A 25,086-nucleotide genomic window follows, 5' to 3' on the forward strand; every position below is an offset into this window, starting at 1 on the left:
AATTTCCCAAGAGTATTATACCTTCACACACTTATCCTGCCTACCAGCAGTCTGGCTCAGTCAATATTGTCACACCCAGACAATCTATCCTATATAATAAAAGGCTAATATGCAAATAGACTGAATGGCGGAACAATCAGAACAACCGAACAACTGGTCGCTATAATGTGCACTGACCACCAGGGGGCGTGCATGGAACATGGCAGGCAATGGCCGCAGCGGGATGGTGGAGCAGGTGAGTGGAGGCACCAGACCAAGGCAGGGCACCAGTCGCTGTCATAGGGGCGAGCCTCTGGTGGTTACTGAAAATTCTTTGCTCCTGTGCCACGGTCCCACCTGGCGCGCACACCTGCTGCCAGTGCTGGCCCTGCTCGCACCCACTGCTGGCGCCGGAGCCGCCGCTCACACTCACTGCCAGTGCCAGCCCCGCTCGCACATGTAGCCAGCACTGGAGCTGCTGCTCGCACCTGCTGCTGGCGCCCAGCACCGGTCCCGATCACTTTGTGCCATCAGCAGGTGCCGGCCCCGATTGCCCCTCAGGGCTTCTCCACCTCCCCCTGCTCCTGAGGGGCGATTGGGACAGCAGCCACTGCTTGCACCCACTGACGGCACCAGCCCCACTCACACCCACTGCTTGTGCTGGCCCCAATTGCTCTGTGCCATCAGCGGATGTGAGCGTGGCTGGCGCCACCAGCGCATGGGAGCAGTGGCAGTGGGACCGGGGCTCTTGACTTGGGTTAGGGATTTTGGGGACCAGGGCTTGTGGCAGGAGGGGCCAGGCGGGGATGCGGAGGATAGGCCAAGACCCACCCATGTGCCCACTGCAGCCTCGCGGCCCACAGTTCCTTTCAAGGTGCACAAATTCATGCACTGGGCCCCTAGTATATACATAAAAGCCAAGTGACTGGAATGACCGGTCATTATGATGTGCACTGCAGCCAGCCAACTGGCCCAATCAGGGGTGGGCGGGCCGGCTGACCTCCCATGGCCTCTCCCCCTGGCAGGCCAGGTCCTGATCAGCCCCTATCAGGGCAGGCTGGCCAGACCTCTCCCTTGCATGAATTCATGCACCAGGCCTTTAGTTATAAATAAGGCATAAGTCCCTACTGTTGACATATGACTACTAAATTATGCCCCCTCACAATAGAACTTTAAATAATTTGTACCTTTGTTCTTTTAGGGTTTAGATATTGGCCTGTTTTTCCCATCCCCCAAATATGTAGATTTTAGATAATATTTAAATGTCTTTATGGGAGTACTCATTGCATTGGCATTGTATTATAACACTACAAGCAATATTTGAACAGTCTTTGAATTAGCTATCTAATGATCAATAAAGCCAATGATCATTTGTTTTTAAATGCGTAAGAAATATTAATTATCAGCTGTCTGGAGAATAAGAAATCTAACTTGTTTTCCCCAAATATTTTTCTCCCAACAAGAGGCAACTTTTCTCTCAGTCTCTTTACCTTCTTAAATAATATTTAAAAAAACCCTAACTCACCTGGCTGATATGGCTCAGTGGTTGAGCATTGACCTATGAACCCAGAAGGTCACCTTCGATTCCCTGTTGAGGCATATGCCCAGGTTGTGACTTGATTAATCCCCAGTGGGGGGGGGGGGGGGGTCAGGAGGCAGCTGATAATGATTCTCTTATCATTGATATTTCTATTTCTCTCTCCCTTTCCCTACCTCTATGAATCAATAAAAGATATATTTAAAGAAAAACAAACAAAAACCCTACCTCAATGGTTTGTTTTCTTGAGTGATTTTGGCATAGAATAATAATTTTCCATCATAATCAACCATTGCTTTTATGATTGGCACATAACAGATACCGATAAATACTTGCTGGATCCCTTTTACTTGTATATGCTTCATCAGATGTTAGTTTTCATTTTTAACAAAAGCTAGCATGTGAATAAGGAATGTGTGTGTGTGTGTATGTGTGTAGGCAGGTGTACACACCATTAATACAAATTCTTTTAAAACATAAAATTTCATTGTATTGAGATAAAAATCCAGCTGGTATTGAGTTTTTTCTATCATTATTTACAACAAAAGTAACCCTACAACTTTTGTTCTTTTCAATTTTTACTTAGGTTATTTCATGTAATCAGTGTCCTTTCAGTTGCAAATAACTGGATGTTTCCTTAAGATGTAGCAATGCTCACTGAAACTTAGCTCCGCCAGGATAAGCAAATACAGAGATCAGATGTTGAAGAGATGCTCAGTGGTTGTACTGAGGTCAACTACAAACTGAAAGGACGGGGCAAAGCTGTGTAGAATGCTTGTGGACCCATGACACACACAGAATGCTATACAAATGCTGTATTTCACTTCAATTACTTAGTCTTTTGGTAAGGGTGTGGGAAGACAACTGAGAATGAGACGCTTTCCTTATCCTTCAGGAATGTACATTCTAAACGGGGAGACAAAACATACATACATGAGAAAGCTAAAAACCTTCTCAAGACTAAACTAACAGGTCAAGATTAATCAAAGCGAAGTCATATGTATATCATCCAGGAAAGGCTTTCCAGATCTCGTCAGAGAGATGGAGTATGAGTTGTATCTTTTGAAAAATCAACACATGGATAAATATTTTTAAAAATTCAAACTACAGAAGAAATAATGATGAAATTTAAGTTTTCCACTCATGACTTCCAAGTTCTCATTCCAGAAGCAACCACCATTACCATTTTTCTTATATGTCTTTCTAGTACATTTAACTACTTTTAAATTGATTCTGAATTGATTTTAATTTCATTGATTTTGCAGTGTCATGAGTAATGAAGGGTTAAACTTAGTGTCTATTCACATAAAAATAAGATTCACTTAATATAATTTATGCAATAGGAATCTACTGATGATAGGTCTTGAAGTACCCTAGGGGATTTCCCAGTTGATTGTTGCCACGGCAATCCTTCTCCATCTGCCTTCAGTTTCTGTCTTGACCCACTTTGGTTTAGACACATTTCTAGCAGAGGGGACAGTAGGCATGTTCCCATTTCAAAACCCTATGGGTACTGCATTGGTAGCCAGATTGCCCCTCCTCCCATTTCTTCAATCTCACAGGTCCGAAAAGGATTCCAGAATGGAAGTTAGGGACTCAAAAGTCTGACACTTTGGGAAGCCGGTCTTAAACTTCAAGCATATCATCTACTGAATTACTGTACTCTTTAATTGTACCCTAACTCCCATAGCAGATTCTTCTGGAATTCCAGCCAGCTCAGGAATCCCCCATCACCCAAATGGATACTCAAATAAATGTACACCCTGGTCACATAGGAGAAAATATTTGTGTGACCCAGGGTATCTTTATTTTTTTTAAAATAAATTTTTATTGATTTCAGAGGAAGGGAGAGGGAGAAACATCAATGATGAGAATCATTAATCAGCTGCTTCCTGCACACCCCCTACTGGGGATCAAGCCTGCAACCTGGCATGTGTCCTGTCTGGAATTGAAACGTGACCTCCTAGGTTGACACTCAACCACTGAGCCATGCCTGTCAGGGTCAGGGTAGCTTTTAATAGGCTATCCTATATAATAAAAGGCTAATATGCAAATGACCGAATGGTGGCATGACCGGTCACTATAATGCACACTGACCACCAGAGGGCAGACACTCAACGCAGGAGCTGTCCCCTGGTGGTCAGTGCGCTCCCACAGGGGGAGCACCGCTCAGCCAGAAGCCAGGCTCACGGCTGGTGAGCACAGTGGCAGTGGTGGGAGCCTCTCCCGCCTCCGTGGCAATGCTAAGGATGTCTGACTGATGGCTTAGGCCCACTAAGCCGTCAGTGGGACATCCCCCTAGGGCTCCCGGACTGTGAGAGGGCACAGGCCAGGCTGAGGGACCGCCCCCCTCGCAAGTGCACGAATTTCGTGCACCAGGCCTCTAGTTTCATATTAAAATGGTTGGCTTGGGTCAGCAGGAAGGACCAAAAACCAGAACAGCCTTCCTACTTCTAAATTGAAGAGCTTTTGCCCTGGCCTAGACCATCCTCCCTGGTGGCTCTGGGATATGGAAGCAGAGGCCTAGGAGATGGATCAGTCCCATCAGTTGGCTTCCTGGGTCTCTCTCACAAGCTATTTTAAAAAGTAGGTGAGTAGAGCTGCCTCTAAGCTTGACAATGGAAGAAAACACCCTGGAGGTCAACTTTTGAAGAATTTCTGCTGAATAAGTTTATCTTAGCATAAATACATGAAGGCAACCGAAGGGAAGAAATGTTAACAATTATTTTCTTTGAACTTCAAAGCCCTGTGATATTTATTTTATTTAATCACCACACAGCTACATTTGAATAGCTATCATTGCAGGTGAGTTCCACTTGCCGAAGATCAGATTTGGAACAGAACAGAACTAAAAACTACAATTTGCCTATCTCCAGGGTTCATGCCCTTCATCACAACTTTTCGGTGAGAAGAGTACTTCTATGTTCGAGGAGGGAGGTGGTGGACATGAAGATTTTGAAAGGACATCTGGAGAACCTGTAAGACTCAGGGAACGGCCAAGTATCTCCAGAAGACACCTTCCTCGGAGAAGCCTTCATATCTGAAAAGAAAGCATATACTTCAAGAACTCTTACTGTTTGAAATGGTCATTTGGTACTTCTTGTTTACTGCTTTATATGGTCAGTGCCCCTCTCCTGCTTAAGTCGCCACATGACATTCATGAAGGAGCACATGAAATTGAGCGCTGAACAGGGAGCCAGGAAAACTGCCTTGTCTCTGCCACCAACTACCTGTGTGAGACCTAACTTTCTTTTTAACTTTAGTTCTGTGGTGCTCCCTGCCCAACGCACTAAGTGCTTAATAAATACTTGATGTGGTTGATTAGTTGGGTTCAATATTTCAGCAGAGATTTGGGTGTCCCTAAGGTGAAAGCGAAGTTACCCGAGTGCTGTTAGGCTCCCACCAGTTTGGGTCTGCAAGCAGCTTACTAGTAGTTAGGGCCTTGAAGCGCAGATGCTGGAGGCCTACCAACATCACCTGAACAGCGGAGAAATGAAGGGAAAGAGAATCCGGCAATTCAGGGGCATCGGGCTTATTTTTCAGACTTCACAAGGGTCGTCCACAGCATGCATTGTTAGCTGCATTTTTTACTGAAGAGGGAACCAAGATTCTGGTTAAACCTGGCACCCTTCACCCTGGCCCTAAAGCCCACAGATCCCCGCCCTAGGGGCTTATTTACATCTCGGACCCCGCCCCCATTTAGCACCACGGGGGGCCCCGCCCACTCGCCCGCTCATTCGCATATGGGCGCGCCCGGAGTGGATTCAGTACCGCGGCTTCGGCGGAACCATCCTCCTGCCCCTGGCTCGTCCTGTCCTCCAGGCGGGCTCGGTTCTTCCTAGGGGATGAGCACTTGCCCCTTCTCGGCTTGATTAGGAAAGGTGGGCCAAGCGGCGGCCCTCACAGGCCCCACCCAATGGCCGTGGAGAGACCGAGAAGGGGACCCAGGGCCGAGGCAGAGGGACGGGTGATCCCGGGGCTGTTTCCCCACTGCGGCAGGAACGTGCTTCTCCTCCATCCCTTCCCACAGCCTCTCCTGGGAGCTCCCCGAAGACGAAGTCAACCGAAACCAGGGGCGTCCCACCCCACCTCGCCCACCGCCGCCGGCCCGGCCGCGCCTCGCCTCGCCTCACGCTCTACGGGGGAGGCGGGACCAATCAGGGAGCGACGTCTCCCTTCCGATTCGAGGCTCCCGACGCGCGGCTCACACCCCGAGCACCTCGCGCGCTGATTGGTTGCGCGCGCCGCCGGTCGGGCCGAGAGGACAGGGCGGGCCGGGGGGAAAGGAGGCGGGGAGGTAGTGGCCGGGACTCTCGAAGCCCCGCTCGCGCGCCGGCCCTGCTCGGGAGCTCGGCCTCCTGCCTTCCCTCCTCAGTTCGTCCTGTCTTCCGTGCGTGCCGAGGGCTGCGATCGGCCGGCGTGCCTCGCGCCCTAACGGGCGGCCGGGGGCGCCAATCAGCGGGCGGCAGGGTGCCAGCCCCGGGGCTGCGCCGGCGAATCGGCGGGGCTCGCGGCCTGGGGTGGGAGGCGGGTCTACCGCGCGGCCGCGGCGGCGGAGAAACAGCTCCCAGCCAGCAGCCAGCGAGCTCGGAGCGAGCCTCCCGGAGGTGGGTGCGCCGCGCCGCTGCGGCCAGCGGCGGAGGGCGCGGGGCGGAAGCGGAGGTGGGCCGGCGGGCGCGGCGGGGAGGGCTCGGTCGCCCGGGCGGCCCGGGGTTGGAGGGATGCGGGCGCGCGCCTGAGGGGAGGAGGGGCGGCGGCGGCGGCGGGACGCGCGTCCCCACCCCCTCCTTCTCGCGGGCGGCGTCCGGGCCCGCGTCCCCTCCCCGCGCGCCGGGGCCGCGGGCCGGGCACTAGCTGGGGAGGCGGGGCGGGAGGCCGGGCGGCTGCAAGAGTGTTTTCAGTTCCGCCTCCAATCTCCCATTCCCCTCTCCCCTCTCAGCCCCTCATCCCGTTCGGAAGAGGAAGGAACAAAAGGTCCCGGACCCCCGGGTCCGACGGGGCGGGACCCGGAGCCTCGGTCCAGGTAAAGCCGCGGCGCCCGGCGGGCCCCTGGGGCTAGGGGTGTGTTTGAGTTGGGCTCGGGTCATTGAGGCTCCGCTTCGCCTCGCCACAGGGGCTGGTGCTGAGGTGCGGCGAGGTCGGGGCGGCGGGGCGCCCGGCCCTCGGGGTGCGGGAACGCGGGGCTGGGCAGGCCGAAGGGAAGGGGTCGGCGCCCGGAGCTGCCCGCCCGCCGGCCCGGAGTCCGCGGGGGCCCTTCCTCTCCGTCGTGAACAGTTGATAGTTTGTGGTTCTGATTTTCAAAGCCGGAGAGACAGCTCTGGTTTAGGACTCGCTGGGAAGCCGTGTTAGGAGCGGGCGATACTTTGCTTCCACTTGTTTTCTGGTCCCGTAACCTTTGTTGACCATTCTCGTCTTGGGGTTCCGAAGTGCCGAGTGGACTCTCACACGAACGAGCAGGCGGCCCTTCTCTCCTCACTTGTGAAAGTTACTGTGTGTGGAGCCTGTTAGGTTTTCTCACACGCCTGTAGAAAGCATGCTAAATGATTTCACGGATTTCAAACTGCGTTTTAAAATTTGCAACTTTAGTTGTTTTGTTCTCTCCTGGGGGGATACTGTCCTTGGGTTGGGTACTGGTGTCTTTTACTTACTTAATCCTTATGTGGTTAATGGTTTCCTTTTGATCCTAAACAAAGGAAAAACAGCTCCTAGGTTGGTTTTGTTATCCCTTTCTCTTGACCCTTTTAGCTAAATACTACGGGTTTGTTGTCATCTAAACCTTTGAAACAGCCATCTCCAGGTAAATGAAATTGGAAGTAGCATTTTCCTTCTGTCATGTCTTGCCTGTTACAGTTTGGAATACCTTAAATTCTGGTGTTTTAAATGACACATGAAAGGTAATTGTTAATAAGTAAATGATCACGCAAACTTCCAATCCATCTTTTTAAAAAATGGTCCCTGAAATTTGAATTATTTTCAGAATTCTATGATTCTGTATTCCTAGTTCCTTTGCATTTCCTCTCTTCTGATTTCATATGAATTGAACGTGTACCACTGATTGCAAGGATGTTTTATTGGAGCCTAATAAGATAGTAAATTGGCTATTACTCTGCAAATACATTTGTTATTCTAGCTTTGACCTGCCTTAAAAAGTGTTTCTTACATAGAAGAGTAAATCAATTAGTTAAATGAAGTTTGAGGAGTTTTAATGTGAATAAATAAATAAGCAAATGCAACACACAAATGGGAGAAATAATATGAAATGGATTTCGTAAGTGTACCACAGTGTGAGGATTTTCTTATTTGTCTTAAGAAAACCATCCAGGATATCTATATACTTTTCTCCACCAAGAGATCATTTAGCAAACATTTTTATTCAATTCAGAAAGTAACACTGATTTTAAAGTTCCTTGGTTTTTGCCGTAAAATTAGTTATTGTTGGCAAATAAGAATAGTTAGAGTCTTGTGGACATTTTAAGGTGAGTACCCACTTACACCCTTAATATTACAGTTAATTGACTTTAAAGTAGTTCATTGGCCAGTTTTAATTAATGTAATGATTGGAAACATCAATTTCCAAGCTTGTTTTAGTAAGAAATTGCTTAGAGCCCTGTTTTTATACTTTATACCTATACCTTCTAAAGTGAGTTAACATTGTAGATGTTCAAAAAAGTTTGCTTTTTCAAGCTTGTAATTTACCTGTACCTATTCATAAGTGGTCAGATCTTTACACAGTCTGTAAATTCATAAAATAATAGTCTTGTAAGAAACTGTGCAGGGTAATTTCCTGTTGTTCGTGGTTTGTCAGGCTTGGTATGTGTTTTAACACTCAACTAGGAATTTGGGGATCGTTTTTTATATTTCAGCAGAAATCTTTTGAATAGAAACAAAGATTTTTCTACCGCAAGATAGCAAAAGATCCCCTTTTCATTTTGTAAATATTAGAATTATATTGCTATAATCTCATTACTTTACATTGGGGATGAAAACCACTCAGTTTAGCTGCATAACCTGCTGATCATAGACGTGTTGAGTTTTTACATTTTGCAAATATTTTCAGTTGTGTCTTTTTATAAAGGTCTGAATGCTTTTTTTGTTTGGTTTTGATTCTGCTGGTTTTATATTTTAGGACTGCAAAGACTGTGTTTGTAGCAACTTTGTTATACAGGTGTATTTATAATGCATCTAAAAGCTGTATGCAGTTTGGCAGATGGAGGTTTATTCATATTCTTGGGACAAGAGTCATTTTTTTAGGATAGAGAGGGGCATGTATGTCTTAGATTCCTTGTCTTTGATGGAAGTAGAAGAGCCATTTTTAAGCTCTTAGTTCTGTAAGAGGAAAGATGTTTTCCACTAAGTATTGCAAGGGTATGTCAGAAAATGTGAAAGAAGATGATTTCAAAACCCCGCTCAGAAGAGTGCCGTTATGCATTTATTAAACAAATAGTCTTTAATGTGTGCCAGGCCCTGGGTTAGGCAGTAAAATACCTAACAGGGAACAAGTATATTATCCCTCTTCCTTGGTGGAATTAGAAAAGAAGTTCCTCATATCTCTTGCCCTGTCCTCCAGTGTTTAGAGTAAGAAAATCATGTTATTGCAAATTGAGGGAGCATGTAATGCATTACTGAGCCAATTTCTAAGTATGCTTGCAGTGCTTTCTGTAATGTAGAGGACAGCATTAAAGATGTTAAGTGTTAACTCAATGTCGCTGGGAACTGTCAGTGTATGGGGGGGTGGAAACATCACCATTTTTGCACACTCCATACAAACTGAAGATATGGCCGATCTTTTACAAACATATTTGTTTCTGAGCAGATGAACACTTGTAGAGTTAAGCTTAATTTGGCCTTACTTTGTTTATTCATTGTTCTTTAGTTATAGAAACTGGTTAGGGAAAGAAAGCAAACTTGAATGGGTCTGGTTCCAGTAAAAGCATCAGAATTAAAGTGTAAAGACAATTAGCTAATCCAAGAATAAGGATTGGGCTGCAATATCATGTAGTGGGAAGGCCATGGGTTTTGGAGAGAGATAGCTAAGCTAGTAGTTGGTTTCTCAGTTACTATCTGAGGCAAATTACTTAATTTCTGAGCCTTGGTTTTCTAACTGAAAATGGAGGTAACAGCTACCTCTTATGATTATTATAAGGGTTAAATGATCATGATGAAAGTACCTAGAACATTGCCTCGGACATAAGAGTCCTCCCAAATGATCTTTTGTTCTGTTTTAGTTCTGGTTTTCAGTTGTTTTCTTTCTAATCCAAATGATTTGCCTATGTTCTTATCTTTGACCTATTATAAAATGCACTTGAGAGGCAGAAACTAAGCAAAGAAGACCTGGGGTACTCAAATTGTCCAAGTCCATATATCTTAAAGCTTTAGTCACAGGAGAGCCATTGAGGCCCTTAAGCAGAACCTGTTGGCATTTATCTGTTGGCATTTATTTCAGATATTTCTAGCAAGGAAAGCTATCTGGCTTCTAAGTCCACAATAGATTAGAAAGAAGTAGATTGTGAGTAATGGAGGTTAAGGGGAGTGTGGAGGGGGGCGGGAGTGGGAGGATGGGGAACTGTTGCCCACTGTCTGTTGTAAGAAAAAACAGATAACAGCCTGGTAAAGACAGTAGACTTAATCTACAAGACACAAAAACAAATATTCAAAGCCTATCTAGCATGTCTGGGACCATTCAGTGCAGGACCAGACCTGAAAGTGTAGTAATGCATGTTCATCAATTAGCTTAAGTCATGTTTGGGGAACTCTTTATGAGAGTGCAGTAATCTACATAATATACTTTAGATTGTCATTCAGGATGATTAACAGTTCGTCTTAAAGGGGTAAAGCATTGTACTATATGGAATGACTTATTTCATGGAAAAACCACAGTACTTGCAAGCACAGTACCTGCAAGCACAGTACCTGCTAATGCTTTTCATTTGGTTTGCCATTCAGTGTGCCATGTTACAGGCTAATAAAAAGCCTTTCATGCTAAGCTACTAGTAAAGAAATGTGATTTAAATGGCTTAGCACCCCATACCAAAGCTTTCTTCAGAGTAAGTCATTCTTTTTGTCATCTATAAGGATGTCATGTAAAACTTTTCACTCAGGCTTTGAGATAGTGTGCTAGAGATTTCCAGGACCAAACTAATGTGGAAGGTAGTAGCTAGGCTAGTCTGTCTGTTGAGGGCTTCTTTCCTCTTACATGTGACTTCTACCCAGTATTAGCTTTGATAATTTTTTTTGGATCCTCTTCCTTTCTATCTCAGAGTTACTTTGTAAACAATCTACTCCACCAAATATTAATTGGTAATGTTTGTAATATATAGCCTTGACTTTCTTAAAAAAAAAATAAACAACAGGATTTTGTTTTTGTTTTTTTAGCTAGTAGTACAAAAGTAATCCAGTCTTCTTCGTTTTAAAAAATGCATAGTTAGAGGCTTATTGCTTGCCTTTCATCAATTTTGATCATTTCTCTAGATTGGTATAATTGTGATGTATTCAGTTAGGATATATTTCAATGCTGATTCTGGAGCTATATATATATATATATATATATATCATGAATAGCTTTCAGCTTAAATTTCAGTAATTTCATGTATGGAGAATATAATTTTGCCAAGCCAGGTAGATTTAGACACTGCCCCTGGCTTGGCCAGATAGCCAGAAAGATTAGGGTAATTCTGTGACTTCCCTACTTGTCTTACATTCTAGAGCATGAGTGGTTCTCCTTTAGCTCAATGGGTTCTTTTCAGATGTAACTGAGCCACACTAATAGGACAAATGTCCAGTAAATTAGATCTTTAGGTTTATACTTTTAAGAGAACAGAAATCCTAATGATTTTATTCTTATTAAAATGTGTGAGTTTACTATGAAATTGTTACTAATTTTTCCAGATAGTTCTGAAATTTTTCAAAATCTGTAATACTTTGACCTTAAGACTAGAGCAATGGAAAGTGAGTGTAGACTTTAGTTGCAGTCCATTCAGCACACATGTCCAGTTTGCACTTGAAAAGCTACGTTTTCTTTAATAATGTACAGTGTCCTACCTCTGTCTCCCTTCCCTTTTAGGGGGGAGGGTATAGTTTCATGTTCAAAGTATTCAGTAAGGATGAATAATTTTGGAGGAGCCACTAGAAGTTCAAGATTTTAATTAAAAAAAGACTTGACCTGAGGTAGTAGTATAGTAAATCTGTGATCTTGTAATTTGCCTTTGTTTAAATTACATTCTCATATGCTGCTTTAGCTTCTTCCAAAAATTCTACAGAGAATGGTTAAGGTATTGTAAATATTAAGGAAATACTAATAAATGCTCCTTCTTAATTGCATCCTTCATTACAAAACGTGGAATGGGGAATCTGATTTGCAAAGTTCACAGAATGAACTCCTGATAAATGGTGTAGTGGGAACTGGGCCAATGAGCTTTCTTTCTCCCTTGATTTGAATGAGCTGTGGAAACTTTTTCTTTTTACTGAAGATGCTTTATCTGTGGCAGTGAATGCAAAATTTCCAAGTTTAGACCAAGTTTCCCTCCTCCTTCCCCCAAGTTTTACTTCATAGACAGGTAGTTAGATAGTTCATGTAAACTGGCTAGTTAAAATTTTCTTTATAAATTGTTTTAAGTATGAGGAGGGTCCAGCTTTGGCCTGAGGTTTGTGTATTGACCGTTTCTGCTCTATATCACTAATTTTCAAACTTAGAGCACACACACACTCACACACACTTATGCACACAACAGCATCTGTCAGGCTCATTAAAAAAGCAAACAAACATGCAGAATTTCAAAATGTAAGGGGAATATATGGGTGCTGAAACCCTGCCTGCTTAGTTTTCCTGTCATTCTTACCCATTGGAAACTCCACTGAGGAATAATAGATCTTAAGGAAAAATATTTGCTATACACCTGCACTGTCCAATATGGTAGCCATTGGCCAAATGTGGCTATTTAGCACTTGAAATAAGGCAACTGTGACTGAGGAAATGAATGTTAATTTAACTATAATTAATTTTAATATAATAGAAGGTTCTTTTGGACAGTGCTATTAGACTTTGTTTTGATTGCACGTTTACACCCTGAGAACTGTATACACTTGACCTGGGTGTAAATTGCTGCTCAGCAGAGGGTCAAGACAGACCTAGGAATTTGAAGGTCAGTTGGAGTACTGAATATTCGTGCAATTTGAGTCTGGGCCTGTGTAGTCTGATGGATGATTTTTTATAATTTGGGAATGATAAACCAGTATGTAAATTTATGTTTACAAGCTGATTATAGAACTCCAGATTCATGAAAGGTGAAAGGAATATAACTCAACTAAAAAACAGGTAGTTTCCTTCCCCGGCAGTGCCTATATAATATGGCTTTTACTGAACCAAGACCAATTTTAGGATTAAATTCAAGCTCTAACATTAGATTTAGCAGCTCACAAAATTGAACACATGATTTTTTATTTATTTATTTATTTAATTTTAATTTTATTTTATTGTTTAAAGTATTACAAATAGTAGTACATATATCTCCTTTTTTCTTCCCCATTGACCTTCCCCCAACCTACCCTACCCCCTGTCGCATGCCCTCATCCCATCCCCCCAGTGTCTTGTGTCCATTGGTTGTGCTTATATGCATGCATATAATTCCTTCCGTTGATTTCTTCCCCCCCTCCCCAACACTCCCCAGCCTTCCCGCTGTAATTTGACAGTCTGTTCGATACTTTACTGCCTCTGTATCTATCTTCTTGTTCATCAGGTTAAAATGTTTTTTATTTTCCATAAATGAGTGAGATCATGTGGTATTTTTCTTTCATCGCCTGGCTTATTTCACTTAGTATAATGCTCTCCAGTTCCATCCATGCTGCTGCAAATGGGAAGAATTCCTTCTTTTTTATAGCATCGTAGTATTCCATTGTGTAGATGTAGCATAGTTTTCTAATCCACTCATCTGCTGATGGGCATTTAGGCTGTTTCCAAATCTTAGCTATGGTGAATCGTGCTGCTTTGAACATAGGGGTGCATATATCCTTTCTGATGGGTGTTTCTAGTTTCTTGAATACATGAATTTTTCTATTTGCTTTTGTTTAAAAGACACGTTAGCCATCGTTCTCCACAGGGCCAACTTAGATTTCCAATTGGCAGTGTGTTTCCTTACTAACTTATAACTTTGGAAAAAGTATAGTTATAGTGAAAATGGAGAAACCTATTTTTTTTAAAAAAATGGCTTTTAATGTATTTTTATTTTTTTAATCCTTTCTATTGTACTGATTTCTTTGACTAAAAAAGTTGTAAAAATCCAGATCATAAGTAATCTTTTTTTCTCTCCCTTGTATGATAACATGTTTATGGATTGCCAAAAATCTAATAATGATTTTATACTATTTCTGGTGGGACTTTCGGTGTTCTTTATGAAGGCAAAACCATCACATTTCAAGTGTTTTATGTTGCAGTATCTAACTTGATTTTTCTCTTGAAGTAAAAATTCATATAGGTATTTTGGGAATATTTTGTATTTGCAGTTTGAAGATATTTGAAATTATATTTGCTTTCTATACTTAATCACTTCCTTTTTTCTAGACTTGGACTTTGTGAAATATTTTTTGCCATTCTTTTTTCATATTCTCCTTCACACTGCCCTTTCGGAAGTCATCAGTGAATTCTGAACTGCCAAGTTTAGCAGCCTTTTCTCAGTTATCATACTACTTTCTTCAGTCTCTGCCATTATTGACTATACTCTAGGTTTCTTAAAATCACACAGGCATATTAGAACAGACAGAGATTAGGCTCTTTTCTCCAGCTATAAATGTTGGATAAAATGTCAGACTTTTTTTCTTTTATATATGTCTGATCTAGAGAGGGAAAGAAAAGTCCCCAAGAACAAGAAACTTAGAAAAGTCAGTGTTCAGGAAAAGGTGTTCTTAGGGAAATTACTAGATAAAGAATTCAGTAGCAGGGGATGGGGTTGTAATGCCATTCAGGGAAGGGAGACAAAACTCTAAGAACTGTATGCTAAAATATGTATTTATGTAAAAACTGTTCTGATGTCATTGAAACATCTATGGCCTCTGCTGGAAAAAAAGCCTCAAACTCTCTATGGAGGAACTAGAAAAATGCTAGTTTTTATAGATGGACTTTAGACATTACATGAAGGCAAGCAGGGTCAATAAAAAGCAAGATACCAGCTAAGTGTAAAGAGTGGGTGTTTTGTTTTTGTTTTTGTTTTTTACAAGTATATATTACTAGAGGCCCGGTGCACGAATTCGTGCATGGGTGGGGTCCGGCCGGCCCACCCGATCAGGGCCAATTGGGGCAGGGCTGGCCAGGGGAGGGGCCGTGGGCAGTTGGCTGTCTGGCCCCACCTTTAATTGGGGTGGAGGGGGCCAACCGGGGATGGATCCAAAAGTGGGGCGGTGCCTCAGGCGGTTGGCTGACCAGCCACGCCCCCTGGTCGAACTCCTGGTTGAGGGGACAATTTGCATATATAGGATTGTAATGCGAAATTCAAAAGGTCCAAAGGAGATATATATATATATATATATATATATACACACACACACACACATACATACATATATATATATATATATATTGAAAAGTCTGTCAGCCTGCCGCTTGCCACTCAGTTGCTTTTTCAAACACAAGTAGCATTACTAGGTTTTTGTGAATTATTCCAGAGATTTTATGCATGTCCGAGCAACTTTGTGCGTATGTTAGCTTTTAGTACAAATGGCCATATATGTATGTTACTTAATAATGCATCTTGTAGATTATTTCATTTTCATACTTTTTACTTTTTCTTTTGATTGCACAGTATCCTTTTGTGTGAGTGTCTATAGTATACTAGTATTTCATCAGTCTTCTATTGATGGACACTTAGGTTATTTCCAGTCTTGTGGTATTAAAAATAGTGCTGCAGCAAATAACTATTTATTCTTCATTATACACATACATAAGATAGATTTCCAGAAGTAGGATATTTACATTTGTATACTTATTTAGGGAGTGTATTCATTTTTTAAAATAGGTAATACATGCATATAGTACAAAATTCAAAAAGAGCAAATTAATAAATAATGAAAAGTAAGTCTCCCTCAGATCGTCTGCATCCTGCTACCTAATATACTTTCCAGAATGTAACCACTGTTACTGCTATCCAGCCACTAGACAAATGTGACTATTGAACACTTGAAATGTAGCTAGTCCAAATTGAGATGGGCTGCAAGTTTAATACTTAGTCTATAAAATAGAATGTAAACTATCTCCACTTTTAATACTGATTTGACATTAAAATGATAATTTTGGTATATTGGGGTGAATTAATAACATTATTAAAACAATTTTACCTATTTTTTACTCTACTTTTAAAATGTGGCTAATAGAAAATTTATAATTATATATGTGGTTTGCATCCTATTTCTGTTGGACAGCATTGGTCTAAAGAAATACATTCATACATATATAAATGTGTATTAATATATGGGAATTCCTCTAATCAGGATTTCCTTTTGCATTGTAATCTGTGGGATCAGAAATCTCTTGCTAGGATGTGATTAAAAGAGAGGTACCAGCCTGGCTGGCATGGCTTAGGGGTTGAGTGTCAACCTGTGAACCAGGAGGTCACTGTTCAATTCCTGGTCAGGGCATATGCTCGGGTTGCGGGCTCGATCCCTAGTGTGGGGTGTGCAGGAGGCAGCCGACCAATGATTCTCTCTCATCATTGATGTTTCTATCTCTCTATTTCTCCCTTCCTCTGAAATCAATGAAAAAAAATTTTTTTTAATATGAGAGAGAGGTACCAGGCTATTCTTTATTGTTTTACTAGAGGCCTGGTACACGAATTCATGCACCAGTTGGGTCCCTTGGCCTGGCCTGCAGGATCTGGCTGAAACCAGCTCTCCAACATCCCCTGAGGGGTCCTGGATTGCGAGAGGGCACAGGCCAGGCTGAGGGACCAGTGCACAATCAGGGCCAGGGAGAGATGCGGGAGGTTGGCTGTCCAGGGAGGGTCTGCGGGAGGGCTCCAGGGCATGTCCAGCCCATCTCCCTCAGTCCTGATTGGCCAGACCCCAGCAGCAAGCTAACCTACTGGTCGGAGCATCTGCCCCCTGGTGGTCAGTGCACGTCATAGCGACTGGTCAACTGGTCGACTGTCTGCCCCCTGGTGGTCAATGCACATCATAGTAAGTGGTTGAGTGGCCTTAGCATATCATTATCATACTGCGCTTTGATTGGTTGAATGGCTGACCCGACGACCAGAGACTTAGCATATTAGGCTTTTATTATATAGGATTATTTACTCTCAACCATTTACCATGATCATTGTTGGCCTCATTAGTGAAAGTCATGCTTCCATTGTCTTTTTTTTTTTTTTTTTTCCTTCCATTGTCTTTTAAGATGTATGTTAACTTCAGGGAGAAACCCAGCATTACTCTTGGCTTCATGTTTTTGAACCTCCAATTTGCACTGGTTGCCTCTCTACACTTAGTACACAGCAGTCAATCTGGATCCCTCTTCACTTCTCTCCTTTGTTAAATCTCATACTCTTGTTTTGTGCTCCCTTGCCCCGGCCCGCGGGGCAGCAACGAGGGCACGCAGGAACCACCTAAGAGAATGAAACAAACAAGGAACGCGAAGAACGGAGGCAAGACAAGGTTCTGATCAAGCCTTGTTTTTTTTATTCGAGTGTTGCGGTATATAAGCACTCAAGAGGGGAGGGGTAGGATAAGGAGTTGCCATGGGATGATTGGTTGGGGACTGGGTATCTGTCCTAGCTGATTGGCTATTCTGATGTGGGAGGTTCTTCTGGCCCTTGGCGCGTGCGGGTTTCTTTGTCCTTGCTCAATCAGGAAGTAGGGCTGACCAGGAAGTAAGACCAAATTCTGCTTTTATGGCTCCCGGCATCTCCTCCCTTTCTGTTTTTAAGCGGGAGTGGGCTTTAACCGAGCGAGGGAGTAGTGACCCGGCTCCTCCCGTGGGTTTCCCAAGCCCACAGGTAACGACTGTCTCCTCTTGTCTTCATGGCTGAATTATTTCCTGCTAATTCCTCTCTGTTGCAGGAATCCACATGGTCCTGGAGTTTTTTGGTTTTTTTTCTGAAAATATACAAACATATTCTCGACCAAAAGTTAATAAAGGTGTCTTTTCTATAAATTTGACTTGGGATCCTTTTTATTTTTGCCTAACTAATTTTCCTTTGGCTTATTTTGACACCATGTGTGTTTTTCATGGGTGTCTTGCTGTTAGCGTAACAAATGAAAATTAATTTTCAAAGTAAAAATTTTTCTAGATGTAATTTACTTACAAGGTATTTTTCCTTACATAATATTACTCCACTATCCCTCCTTTTTTGATTTAATTATTAGGAGGCTTTTGGAAAATATATAATGCAGTCTTGATAACTTTAAATTTTAATTTTTTGCACAAAAATATGACTGCTTTAGGTTCATTGCATGTTAAGCAATTTTACCATGAATTGAACTACAAATAAAAATTTTGGTTAATACTTTAGGAACAGCCTTTTGTACAATTAGATTTTCTTGAATATTCCCTTATTTCATTTAGCCAATTTAAATTAATCTGAAAACTTGACTATTTTACTGTCAAATTTAATACTTTAACAACAGTTTTAGTTAATGGAAAGGATTATATGCATCCTTAAGAAAGCCCTGAGCACTCCTGGATTTAGGCTAGATTTAGGTATAGGGCAGCTGCCATCAACCACTTCTCTGTTGCCTGGGTCTCAGTCTTAGCTGGGCCAAATCTGTTTGTTGCCTGGGTCCCAATCTGAGCTGGGCATGGGAAGCACGAAGCAGCCATGGGGCAGGAGACCTCCCTCAGAAGGGGCGAGTGTTCAAACCCCTGTAATGTTGGGGGGGTGAGGATCTGTGCCACACCTCTGTTGACCCCCAAGTTCTCTCCTGATGGCCCCCTGCGACTGTGCCTGTCTTAGGTTGCCCCTCCCTTGAGGAGTCTTACCCGTCATTGACTAACCAGCCATCCTCCGGGGCCAAGCAGGGTGATGTAAGGTTCAGTTCTGTCTCCTTGGTAGCCTATGCCCCTATGGCCTCCATGCCCAGCGCTTGCCTTGGGATCCTCTTGCCTACTGGCGGGGCCTTGGCATAGGTCACATATTTTGGGGAACCCAGGTTTTTTCTCCAGGGAAGGCCCAGCTCACGCCATTGTGCGAGAGACAGATCCATTGTGCCAGCCACTACGAGGCTTCAACCTAAAGCTCAGGCAACAGCTGTGGGCAATTAGATTGTGAGAAGAGGGTTTCTCTTGGCAAAATGGGTAAGAAGGGCCAATACAGAATGCTCAAGTACCTTCCCAAGAGGCCTTCCACACAGTGGAAGGGATTAAATCCTTTTATGTCCTTTTTATATTACTGCCAATCATTCAAAGAATTAGTTTGTAAGTTTGTTTGGAACAATTGTACAACATGCTGTTATAAAGCATTGAAAATTATAATGACATTGTAGAATAATATCATGTAAGGATATTCTTTGCTCTAAGCCATGACAATTCAATTTCAAACTGGCTGTCAATTTCTTTTTGTATAGACAAGGTCTAGTTACATTTCTGCACCTCTCAAATTTCTCCTTTTTTATTAAGCTGGAATTTTATTTTTTAAGAGTATCCCCATTAGCTAATTTGCATATACAGAGGGATCATGGGAAGCCTTCAGTAACTTTCTTAGAATACTTAATCAAATTGCTTACAAAGACATTGGCTTATTCCAAAGGAAAGGTTTGGCCCCTATGGCTTCCAAGATGGCGGCCCCCAGGGGGAGCAGCAAGACATGTGGCCATCATGGTGGCTGTCTAATCTGTTCCTTTAAAAGACAGTCAAATTTATATTGCAGACAAACAAAAATCTCACTAGCTGTTTCTGGTCTTTATTAGAATTGTTTATAAAAATATTGGCTTTTTATTTAGCTGAAAACCTTGATTATAATTTAAAAAGCTAATTTATTTAAGTAATTAAAGTAGGTATCTTCATTTAAAAAGCAAAGCAAATTTAGTAAATGTTTTTGTCTGATTCACAAGCAGCAAATGTTGCCCCGCCTCTTAGTTTAATTAAGAATGCAGGCAGCTATGGGCTTTTTGTCATTTTAAATTCTGCTGTTGGATTATAAGAAATATTTAGTTACTTCATTTCACCCTTCTTAGAGGACAAAACCTTCATAACATTTAAAATAAATTTATTAATTTTTATTTGATAAGGCTTTCCTTGCAATTTCAAGTATATTAGATCTGTTAAATTTAAAAAGATTTCCTTTAAGAAGAGAATAAATTTCTTGTATTACTCCGGGCCCTTGGAGCTTTCCAAGAATCATCTCTGTTAAAGCCTTGAAATTTTAACATGGAAAAAATGATCAAATATATATATATATCCATATATGATTTAAAGATTATAATACTTTTTACAATTATCTTAAGATATCAATTAGATTTTAAACTAGTTTTTGCATAGAAAAATTTGAATTAATCCTCTTTTTTAATTAGACCAATAATAAGCAACTTATTTTGAATTCCTAATTATTAGAGAAAACACATTTTATTTTCTCAAAAATAAGTTCTTATACTTTAGACATTTAATTACCACAACTATATAATTTCTCCCAATTTAATTTGCACTTTGAACTTTTAAAGCTGGCAAGTCAAATATACTTAGCATTTCCTAGATTAATAACACTTTACATTTTTAAGAAAAATACAAGACATAATCAATTAATAGATTCAATTCTGTCCTCTGGGTTTTTTATGAGGCAAATTTAAACTTTACTTTTTATTTGCCAGTAGCTCTGTAAAACTCGGTTTGGTTTATTCTAATGTAAATTACCACATTTTTCAAAGATGGTTCCTGGCAGGAAACTAGATTACCTGTCTTCTAGGGGAAGGCGTCTACCCCTTCCTCCATTAACAAAGGGCATAGCCAGTTACCTGGGCTACTTAGCTCTTTATAATTAATACATTATTTATCTATATTTCAACAATTTCTTTGAGATTCTAGAGTCAATTATAATTATTTTCAAGCATTCACTTTGGATAAATTCTATAACAGAGACAAATTTATTTATGTTCTCGTAGGCCTTAAAAGTTAACTTTTTTAACAAGGTTCATTAGCATTGTATTTTAGCCGATAGGGCCTGGGGCGGGGCTTTAGTTTTAGTTTTTCGTCTGTTGGGGGGTGATTTTGTTGAGGGAGGAGTATTCTGTTGGGTAGGACTTAGGGTGGAAAGCTCAGCCTCGAGGGCTTGAATTTCTTTAATAAGTTGGGCATGCTCTCGTTTCTGCTGTAAAATTTCCTTTAAAGACGAAACTTCTCGAGCAAGGGTTATTTTAGCTTGTCTGATGGGGTCAGATGGACGGGAGTTAAAATCTGGAAGAGGAGAAGGATGAACTAGGGAATTGGGATTATAGGGTGGGGGTCTATGAAGCGCCAGGGCAGTTAGGCGCCAAGGGTCATCATGATAGCGAGCCACCTCCTCATCTAAGGTTTCTTGTTCTTCGGGGGTTAGGTGATCTGAATGATCTCTTTTAAAGGTAAGCGAGGGGTAGATATTGGGGATTTTTTCTTATGGCTTTTCTGGTTCTTTTTTAATATTTAAAGGTTTTTGGTCTTTCGGGGTCTCTGGGGGTTCTCCTGGGAGATCTATAACGACTGAAGGGCATGTTGAGGGGGGACGGGAGTTTTCCTTAAGAATCTCCTCTCCTGTTTTGATGACCTCTTTAACATCAGGGTCTTGAGAATGGATTTTTAGAATGTCATGAATTAAGTTCCAATAAGAAAAGGCAGTAACGGGAATCTTCTCAGGGCCAAGGGCCCGATAAAAATCCTGTAGGGCATCTCCTACCCGTTCCCAGCATTTTTGATTAATAGTTCCTTCTAGGGGGAACCAAGGGCAGGTATCATGAACAAACTCAAAGAACTGCCTAAGGTCTTTTCTTTTAACCCTTATTCCTCGCGCTCTGAGGGATATCTTGACACCGTCAAGGAACATTTCATGGGCACTCAAAGAATTCCCCATTATTGGTCGACTGGATGGCTCTCAGAGTGACTCCTTCCCCCACGTAAGCCTCTGGGACGTATAACCCCCGTTCCAGGTCAGCCTGAATTTTCCCGTCAACCCAGGGATTCAGGCGGAATTACTCTCTTTTCGACTCTACCCTTTACTCCCTTGCTTGCGTGAAACAGTCGGTAGGTATAATCCGCCTACACGGATCCACACAGACGGGAAGACCCCTTTTGCCCTTTTCAGGGAGTAGGAATTCCCTTTGTTGAGTCTGTGAGGTGAACGACCTTTTGTTCAAAGCAAGCTCAAGGTTTTAAGAGTAGATCTAATTGGAGAGAATTCGCGACAAGAAAGCCAGGCGACGATACTAATTCAAGTGAATCAGAGTTCTCACAGCCAGAGATGGGTACCTTTCATTCTTCCCCAAATCGGCAAGTGAGTGCTTATTAGTGGGCAGGAAAGAATCGACCAAGAGAGCCAATAATAGCAGTCGAGCAAAAAGGGGTGAAATGTTCTGAAATCTTGTTTGAAAAATCGTCTACCTACCTTACTCTGATCTGTCTCACGGCGGGTGGGACCGTGGCGATCTAATGCTGAGTCTTCACTCGCGGGTCCTCGCGGCGACTCTGGGGGGATCCTGGCCAGGGCTTCTCCGGTAGACGTTCTCGTCGGGGGTCCCCAGGTCGCCCCACGTTGGGCGCCAGATGCCCCGGCCCGCGGGGCAGCAACGAGGGCACGCAGGAACCACCTAAGAGAATGAAACAAACAAGGAACTCGAAGAAGGGAGGCAAGACAAGGTTCTGATCAAGCCTCGTTTTTTTTATTCGAGTGTTGTGGTATATAAGCACTCAAGAGGGGAGGGGTAGGATAAGGAGTTGCCATGGGATGATTGGTTGGGGACTGGGTATCTGTCCTAGCTGATTGGTTATTCTGATGTGGGAGGTTCTTCTGGCCCTTGGCGCGTGCGGGCTTCTTTGTCCTTGCTCAATCAGGAAGTAGGGCTGACCAGGAAGTAAGACCAAATTCTGCTTTCATGGCTCCCGGCACTCCCTCCTTTTGGTGAAATATTCTTCAGGACTTTTCTTGTGTATGTGGGGTAAATATTTGGTTATGTTGCACATCCAAAAATAATACCTTCATTTTACCCTAGGAAATAGAATTCTGGGTTGGAAATAATTTTTTTCCCAGAGTTATGAAGGCTTTGTTCTATTGACTTCACTTACAGTGTTACTGTTGAGAAAACCAAAGGTATTCTGATTATTTTCTATATGACCTGTTTTTTTTCCCCTGGACACTTTAGGCCCTTTGTCTTCAGCATTCTGAGGTTTCACAGCCACTGGTCTTGATGTTGGTGTGTTTTCATCCATTGTCCTGGGGTCTTGATGGGTCCTTTCAATCTGGAAATTCCTATCTTTCAGTTCCGGGGATATTTTTTGATTTCTTTGATAAACCCTCCTCTCTCCCGCCTTCCATTATCTCTGATGTCTTTTTGGAAGTTCTGTTTGGACATTGAACCTCCTGAGTTGGTCCTTCAGTTTTCTTCACTTTTCTCTACTAATTTTCATCTTTCTTTTTGATCTACTTTCTAAGAGATTTCCTCTTATTTTATCTTCCAACCCTCATGTTGGTCCTTTCCCCCATTCCCAACCCTGTCAAGCTATTTAAGAGCTCTTCTTTTAATCAATGTTCCCTTTGTACAGCATGCTGCTGCTCTTGCTTCAGGGTGGCTATATCTTCTCCTATTTCTCTGTGTATATTGATGATTTTTACACTATGTTTTTTTTCTGGATAGTCTCAGATTTCTTGAAGTTGCATTTTTCTGTTTTTATTTGCTTTTTTCCTCTCAGATAAAGTAGTACTAGGTTAAGAAGGTAGGGATTTATCCTAGCAAGCTGATGGGAAACGAAGCATGTGGGTGAGGCTTTGTCTCCTTTCAGTTTCACTGTAGAGTGATCTGAGTGGGCTGTTTGTTGGTAAACTCTCAATATTAGTATCTGTACATTTTCCTTTTGGGGTTGGTCAGGTACCCCAGAGAGGAGTCTCAATATGACTAAACAAGTAAAGGTCTGGCTGCTAGTATTTTGGGAGCCAGAACCCAGTGGGTTGAAGAGTCTACTTTTAGCATGCAGTATGCTCATTTTCATTACTCCTCGCTTCTCCTAATGGTACTCAGGCCATCTTCTAGTCTAGGGAGACTGTTTCACCCTCTGCCAAGAATAAACATTTAGTTCTCTGGAGAGAGGCAGTTACCCATCTAAGGATCTAAATGCCTCTCAAATATCTCTCACCAAATCCTGCCTATTTCATCTCCTTCTCCTCAGTTCCTGCTATGACTGGAGCTGTTACTTAACCTTTTGAGGATTCTGTCCTATAAATCAGGACATTTACCTACAGTTAGCCTAGAATTAGTAGTCTCTCTTAGTAGTTCATAGTTAGTACTCATCCATCCATTTTCCAGTAATCAAAATTTTGCTTGTTTCCTCCTTACTCTTCTCCCTATCCTTGTGAGATTCTCTTTTCTTTTTAAATTCCTTTATTATGGCTTTTTAAAATAGGCTACTGTCTTCACCTGCAGCCCACTGATTAAAGTTTCCCATGAAAAATGTCTTAAGGATAACTCTGAAAGAGTTGATACAGAATGTGTAACTCCCAAGTCAGTGGGGATGAGGGGGTATAAATGAAGAAAATTTGATAATTTTAGTAGAGGTGGGAAAGGAGCAAAAAAATAAAGAAAAATGCATAGGAATTAGAAAACACAAAATGAGTTGATAGAGAATAAATATCTCCATAAGCCTAATACATAATAAATTCAAAATGAACTTGCTGGTAAGGGAGAATAAAAACTTAAAAAAGTTTTTTTTTAATTATTTCTGATTTAATTATCTGTAACCTTTGGATACTAATCACATGAAGCTACAAAATTAGCAAGTGTTTTAAAATCCGTATATAAAACATAATTTATGTCACATTTCAAACTCATTTATTAGTGTACCACTCAATCTTTAAAAAAAAAGAAAAGTAAAAGGAGGCTCCAAAGATAGTCTTATGGCATTCTTTAAAAGGGAAACTGTTCCTTTTAACCTGACTCCCATCCTACATACCAATTTCAAAACATATCATTTAATCGTCTTGGTCATGGAAATTCCCAGGATGAGATTTTTATATTTCGCTCCCATAGCTTCTGATTATCAGAAAACCCATTGCTTTCCTTTATTGAAGGAACATGGTCCTGCTGATGTTGGTGTATCCCTTTCAATATTCTTCATCCCCATCTTTGCTTCTTGGAGACGTTTCCTCAGGTTCGCTATCTTCATCTTCATTAAAAGGTGCTGCTACTACTGAATGGGTTTTTGGAGAAAGAGTTGGAAGATTTTTTCTTAAGTTACTTGATCCAAGTTTGATGGATATGGCTGAGGCTTTCTTTGTTGTCTGACTACCTATGGCAAATCCAAACTTGGATATCATTGTAGGCTTTGTTGGGAGGTCTGCAGCTTCTTCTTCATTTGATGGCTTCTCAGCTCTGTGACTGGATCTTTCCCTTCCATTACTCCTGTGGCTCCAGCGCACTGCCCTTTCTCA

The 25,086-nt window shown here is 42.1% G+C and overlaps 1 protein-coding gene, 1 long non-coding RNA gene and 1 pseudogene across 6 annotated transcripts in view; 1 reads left to right on the forward strand and 2 right to left on the reverse strand.

The window, feature by feature from the left end:
- Positions 1–4,165: 4,165 nt before the first annotated feature.
- Positions 4,166–5,960, reverse strand: LOC308256260. The gene is made up of 3 exons (XR_013961435.1): positions 5,288–5,960; positions 4,994–5,106; positions 4,166–4,556 (listed from the first exon to the last, which is right to left on the reverse strand). It is a non-coding gene; the product is annotated as an uncharacterized lncRNA (long non-coding RNA).
- Positions 5,672–25,086, forward strand: part of SMAD2 (SMAD family member 2) — a 65,229-nt gene continuing 45,814 nt past the window's right edge. Inside the window, exons 1-2 of one of the 4 annotated variants that reach the window (XM_080684450.1) lie at positions 5,672–6,123; positions 6,456–6,539. The gene's annotated coding sequence lies outside the window, so the exon portion shown is untranslated. Of the gene's footprint in view, positions 6,124–6,345; positions 6,540–25,086 lie in introns of those variants that run through there. The other 3 variants (XM_080684452.1, XM_080684451.1, XM_080684453.1) reach the window with 3 other exon arrangements.
- LOC308255886 (PEST proteolytic signal-containing nuclear protein-like) lies at positions 24,628–24,972 on the reverse strand (annotated as a pseudogene). The gene has a single exon. The product of its transcript is annotated as a PEST proteolytic signal-containing nuclear protein-like (transcript).

The sequence above is a fragment of the Plecotus auritus genome (assembly GCF_963455305.1).
Source record: "Plecotus auritus genome assembly, chromosome: 8".
Taxonomy (NCBI): Eukaryota; Metazoa; Chordata; class Mammalia; order Chiroptera; family Vespertilionidae; genus Plecotus; species Plecotus auritus.